The following is a 6790-nucleotide window of genomic DNA, read 5'->3' as shown; positions in this document are numbered from 1 at the left end:
AACTCAAACGAAAACTTTTTTTTGTTTACTTTTTTTCCAAAAAAAAAAAAACAAAATATAGTGTAAATTTTAATTTCTAATTATGAGCAATTATGTCCTGCTTTTACAAACTACCATCCAAGTGTGGCGGTGTGTAATGACGCGAGATAAGTAACGATAGCCGGTGGGAAATACCTCCGTAGATGAATTTAATTGAAAAGCTTTGGCCTGGTTGGCCTTAGGCGGTTTGTGGGCACCTACCTAGCGCACACCAGAGCAGCACTGGCAACGGTAACGATGCCTGCGATGTGGTTATGGCGATAGTATAATGGTGACGATAATGGGAACAAGGATGAAAATGAGGACGTAAATGGGTGCGAAAATTCGTTAGCGCTGTCTGATGGAATGCTGGCGGGTGACAAAATGGGAATGTTTTTCGTCAGGCATTTTTGGATGATGAGTTGAGGGATTTGCGGCGGAAAGCCTCGCTCATTAGGGCTCGTTTGCTGTGGGGGTATGAAATTAAGACTTTGATGTTGGATGATTTGTTGCTAGATAAAAATGAGAAAAAGGATAGCACGAAATAAATAGATTAGCGTCAACATAATTGTGATGTTTGCATTTTTCAGTCAAAGTTATAAGTCATGATATGTCATGATTCAAGCTGATTACTATTTTGGCAGGGTTTCACACGATAACCTCTAATTTGCTCCTAAGCCGCTTTAAATCAGTGAAACCGACATTTCAACGTAGAAGAGATAATTTTGATAGATTATTCAAAAACAAAATTGAACATTCATAACAGCTGCCTCTTGAACTTTCTTGGAACCATCAATTCATTAAAATTCATTAGAATTTCACCTCAAGGTATTATCTATCTGCAATCTACGGCCATACATCATCAGGTGTTGAGATTGTTTTCCGTGAACCAAACACTTATGTTACGGTTGTCGGAACCGTGTACAATTTTCATACGTCGTTATGCCGTCTAGGAGGCCCCACTCGAACAGCGGGAGGAAATTTTCAAACGTTTCCAGCAAATCTCCCCTCCTGAGAGCACTCAACTATAGGACGACGGGTACCGAGGGACACATATGACTCACGTTCGCATCCTCACAACTTCCTTTAATGCCTCGGTAACCGCGACACGGCATCACGACACAGTGGCGCGGCGGCATGAACTGGGCCAAGTGTGCGATATGCTCATCACATGCAAAAAAGGCCACCGGAAAATGGCTGCTGATTCATGAGATTGTCTTCTGCTGCTCACCGTGCTTTATGACAGCAATCGCAGCCCGCAAGATGCGGGATGGCATGTGAAAATGAAAACCCGGAAATTTACGACGGGCGCTTTCAAATCAGGATTTCCGCTTGTCAACAAACTGGGGGGAATGTATTCTTAGGTTGAAATATAAACATTATGCAAAAAAATTGGCTGTCACTAACATTTTGAAGTCAATGAAAATTTATTTGCCGTTACACTCTGAAATGATGCTAGAAATAATAAATATGCATTATTTTTTTTTTTAAGACAACATTACAGGCCAACTTTTCTTGTTATAAAAGCAAAATTAGACTATTTACGATTAAGGTATTATTTTTGTACCAAAGTGAGGAACAACTTTCACTTCCTATTGTATTCCCGAGGAAAACATGGATGGATGTACGTTCTCGTGTATGTTTTCGTGTCTTCACCACGATTACCCCCTTTACAGGATTCTGGTCATTAGGGACCATCCACAAAGTACGTCACGCTCCTAGGGGGGAGGGGGGGTTCCGAGCAGCGTGACGACTCATACAAAAATTTTAGAGGTTTAATACAAAAAGTGTGACGAAGGGGGGAGGGAAAATCGCCGATTTTTGCGTGACGTACTTTATGGATTTTCCCTTAGTTCTATATGAGTACTACAAGATAAGCCCAAATTTTTTCACAAGTTGTGACACAATTCGTCTTGCGAAAACAATAAAGAATTCGAACAAGACAATTATAGTTTGATGAAAGATGTCCCTTCAAATCTATGATGGCCTTGTAGAGGTTTCTTGGTGCACTTCAACCACCCGGTTGCAAATTTTCATTTTTCCCTCCATTTGTCGGTGGTTTCTTCGAGAATCCTACAGTCCTGAAGTGGCACCGGACTCTTGATTGGAACCAAATTGTCTGCCCGTTTAACGAAGACAAGCAGTCAGTGCCGGCAGAAGCAATATTGTTACAAATCTACTTGAAATGGTGCACCATCAGCAAGGGAAGAAAGTTACCGGGAAAGTGAATGAAATAAATGGAATTTCCCGTTTTCTTGGCGTTTTGGAATTGCATCATAGTGACAAACCAAATTCCTTCCCAGTTTTATGGGGGAAATGGAATGTTCCTGACTTGCAATTGCCTTCGTGACAATGTAGGCTGATGTGAAGTCCGTAGCAAGAGCGCTTACCCTACACCTTCTTCAGCAGTTCATTGCTGCGCATTCTTCAGTGGGTATTGAGGAAAATGAAATGAAAATATTTCTTACAGCATCTCATGGGAGAAAAACTTGTGGGACAAATCTTGTCATCGTACACTTAGCCAGGTCACATTGGAAGCTATATTTATTTATTCTTAGTTAGTCCGACGTCTTACAAGCCCTCCTATCAACGTGGTGCACCTTCTGTCCGGTCCGGCGACAAGCAAGATCCGGATATTTTCCCACTTATTTCTACGTCAAAGTGTTTCGATATCGGGTTTCGGGTTGCAGCAAGGACGAGCCAGTGGACCGTTCTTTTCTCCGTCGTCGTCGTCGTCGTCGTTGGATCAGAAGCGGCAACAACAAGTTGGACGGAACACGAAGAATATGGCGCTAGGTGACCCACCCACCTTCCCGGATGTCGGACGGGAAAGGGGAAAACACGAAACGGATGGTCGGTGTTTGTGCAAACACGTAAATGCAATCTTTTTTAAATGAATTTTAAATTGCAGATAAAATGTAAATAAAGTTTAGCTATCGGAGTGTGGGTAGGGGTTGGAAAAAAAGGGTGGACGGATAAGTGACGTTTCTGCTGCTACCGGGCGATGATGTCCGGTCGATGTGGGCTTGTGGGGTTGGTCAATATTCTAAATGAGTTTTTCATCCTAATGGTTCACAGAGCTTAAGAAATATTTTTATTGTGAAAACACATTCATAGTCGAATAAACGTTGTCAATTTTCGATTGAATATGAATCAAATGTTTGCCTTTCTTGCTCACTTAATGTACGGCTATCGAAACAATACAAAAACGAATGCGATACGAAACCAATGCAATAGGGTCGGAGAGTACCAATTATATAGAAATGAATTATTAACATGGTTCCCTACCCGCCGCTGCCAGCATCCAGGCGCTAACTGTATGCGCGAACTTGGTATGGCGAAGAATATCTAACGCGGATCTCCTCGAAAGTAGGAACATTCCCCGAAAAAAAATGTGCCGTTTATGCAGGAATATGTCCGCCACTACGCTCACTAAATACGTTTACGAATAAAGTGTTTTCAAAAAGTTAACTTATAAAGTAGACAACTCATTGACACAAATTGACGAATTGAAGTGATGTTTGTCTATGTGTATGTATGAAGGGTCGTTTGGCCGAATATCGTTCGGCCGAATGCCATTTGACCGAAAAAATTATTTGAACGAATAGGTCATTTGGCCGAATAGGCCATTTGGCCGAAAAGTTCATTTGGCCGAATAGCCATTTGACCTATTAAGTCATTTGGCCGAATAGGTCATTTGGCCGAAAAGTTCATTTGGCCGAATAGCCATTTGACCTATTAAGTCATTTGGCCGAAAAGTTCATTTGGCCGAATAGCCGTTTGACCTATTAAATCATTTGACCGAATAGGTCATTTGACCGAAAAGGTCAATTGACCGAAAAGGCCAATTGACCGAAAAGGACATTTGGCCGAATAGCCATTTGACCGAAAAAGTCATTTGGCCGAATAGGTCATTTGATCGAACAGGTCATTTGGCTGAAAAGGTCATATGGCCGAATAGGGCATTTAGCCGAATAAGTCATTAGGTCGAATTGTTCATTTGGCCGAATACGTCATTTGTCCGAATAGGTCATTTGGCCGAATAGGTCATTTGGCCGAATAGTTCATTTGGCCGAATAGTTCATTTGGCCGAATAGGTCATTTGACATTTCATATCTCTCCTCTCACTGTGTAAAGTGAGAAATAAGAAGTTAGAAGTGATGAGTGAGAAGAGAGGCGTCTTCCTTATAACTTTGCTCTTCTCATTTTACGCAGTGAGAAATGATGAGTGACAAATGAGAAGTGAGACGTCTACCTACTCACTTCGCGCTTTTCATTTTTACAGTGCGAAGTAAGAAATGAGGAGTGAGAAATGAGACGTGTTTGGCCAAATGTCCTATTCGGCCAAATGTCCTTTTCGGCCAAATGATCTATTCGGCCAGATGACTCGTTTAGCTAAATGACTTTCGGCCAGATGGCATTCGGCAAACAACAAATTGGACTAAGTAAACAATTTGGACAATTTGGAAAAATTAGACAAGTTCAAATAAAGTTTTTTGTCTATATTTCCGGATATTGGCCAACCGGATTGAAAATTAATTATTATGTTTGACACTCGGTTTGTGCATATGCACAACTTGTGAAATATTTAGTTCGTAAAATATATTGGAGGTAACCACTTCTTTCGGTGGGGTTTGAACCCACCAACCCAGTGTGCTTTACAGGAGCTTTCCCTACAAATGAACGTCCTCTGCAGCTCAACGGGTATTTATGAGCTTAAACTTCCAACAAGGGAAACAGCCGAACTCTTGCAATTCATCTTCTCCAAAATAGGGCAAATGGAACAATTTGCAAATATTGATAAAATCGAAAAAAGGGAGACAACTAGGAGATAAATAGGAGACTAATTGGACAATTTGGACAAGTTGGGCTGATTGGACAAATTTTATAAATCGGACAAATTGGATCGCTTGGGCAAATTGAACAATTTCAAGAAAAGTTAGAGGTAAGAGGGGAGCAAATTGAACAAAATGGACAAATTGGAGACGAATATGAGACGAATTGATTACAAATTAGAGACAAATTGCAGATAAATTGGACAAACTGTAAAAATTGGATTTATTGGACAAATAGGGTCGAATGGGCAGATAAGACAAATTGGAGACAAGTAAGAGACAAATCCGAGATAAATTGAACAAATTTGACAAATCTTGCAAATTTGGCCAATTTGGAGAGAAAATGGTGACAAATTGGAAACAAATTGGAGAGTTTAGAAGTGAGCCAGCCCAGGCCTGCAAGCCAAAAAAACAATAGACAAACAAATGCAAATTGGAGACAAATTGGGCAAAATGAAGACAAATTGAACTAATTGAAGCCATATGGACTTATTGAAGAAAAAAAGGACAAATTGGACAAATGAGACACAATTGGGAGACAAATTGGATGAATTGGAGACGAGTTTAAAACATGTTAGAAAATTGGAAGCAAATTGAGACATATTGGTCGAAATGGAGACAAATCGGACCAATCGGTGGTGAATTGGACATATTGGAGATGAATTAATCAAATTGTAGACCAATTGGAACATTTTGACGAATTGGGCAAATGGTACAAATTAGACAAATTGGACAGATTGGAAAACATAAACAGATCATACAAGTTTGACAAATTGAAAAAATTGGAGACAAATAGGACAAATTTAAGACGATTTGCACAAATTGGAGACAAATTAAAATAATTGAACAAATTGAACAAACCAAAAATAACAAATTGGAAACAAATGAATCGTTTGTTTGAGAAACTGCATATGTAACATTTTTGGCCAAAATGAGATTTTTATATATTCTGAATCCTCGCCCAAAAATACATATTCTGGCAAAAAATACGGAAAAAAAATTTTTGTTCAGGAATGTATGAAAAAAATTTCGTTTGTTTGAGAAACTACATATGTCCACGTACTTTGAAGAGCAATTGTGGAGTACTGTTTACATTTTTTGCACTGAAAGTGCCCCAGGGTGTTGAGTTTTTCCAAAAATTATTGATCTGTATCGAAGAAATCGAAAGATTCGGTGCAAATTAGTTAAAAAACAGTTTTTTGTTGTTTTCTCAAAATAGTGTAAAATGGACTTATGCAGTTTCTCAAACAAATGATTCAAATAGAAGACACATTGCAGACACGTTGGAGATGAATGGAAGTCAAGTTGAAGACATTTTAGGCAAATTGGAGACAATTTGGTAAAATTAGACAAGTTGAACACATATAGGAGACATATAGCAGGCAAATTGCAGACAAATTGTAGACAAGTTGAACAAATTGTTATTCTGGCTTTCATAATACACTTTTTTTTCTTTTTTTAAATTAATTAATGTTATATAAAAAGTGTCAATATATTAGACCTTTTTCAAAATTAAGTCGTGAAATGACTGAAAATGTTTCTTGAGAACATTTTCCTGTTTGTTCGCGCCATAGTACACTGGAGACAAATTTGTCTCAAAATTATACAAATTGGAAATTAAATTAAAGACAAATAAGAGACAAATTGATCAAACTTGAGTCGAATTTGAAACAAATTGGAGACAAATTGATCAAATTGGAGACAAATTCAAGACAATTTGGACAAATTGGAGACAATTGGCGACAAATTGAAAACAAATTGGAGACAAGGGACTAATTGGTCTAATTATAGACAAATTGTAGATAAGTTGGACAATTGGACTAAGTGAAGACAGATTGGACTAATCAGAGACAAATTGGACAAAATGGAATTGGACAAATTGAAAAAATGGGCTAAGTGAGGGAAAACTGGACAAATTGGACAATTAAGAAACTAAT

This window comes from Armigeres subalbatus, chromosome 3 (genome assembly GCF_024139115.2).
Source record: "Armigeres subalbatus isolate Guangzhou_Male chromosome 3, GZ_Asu_2, whole genome shotgun sequence".
In the NCBI taxonomy this organism is placed as follows: domain Eukaryota; kingdom Metazoa; phylum Arthropoda; class Insecta; order Diptera; family Culicidae; genus Armigeres; species Armigeres subalbatus.
Note: the sequence above shows the minus strand (reverse complement) of the source record.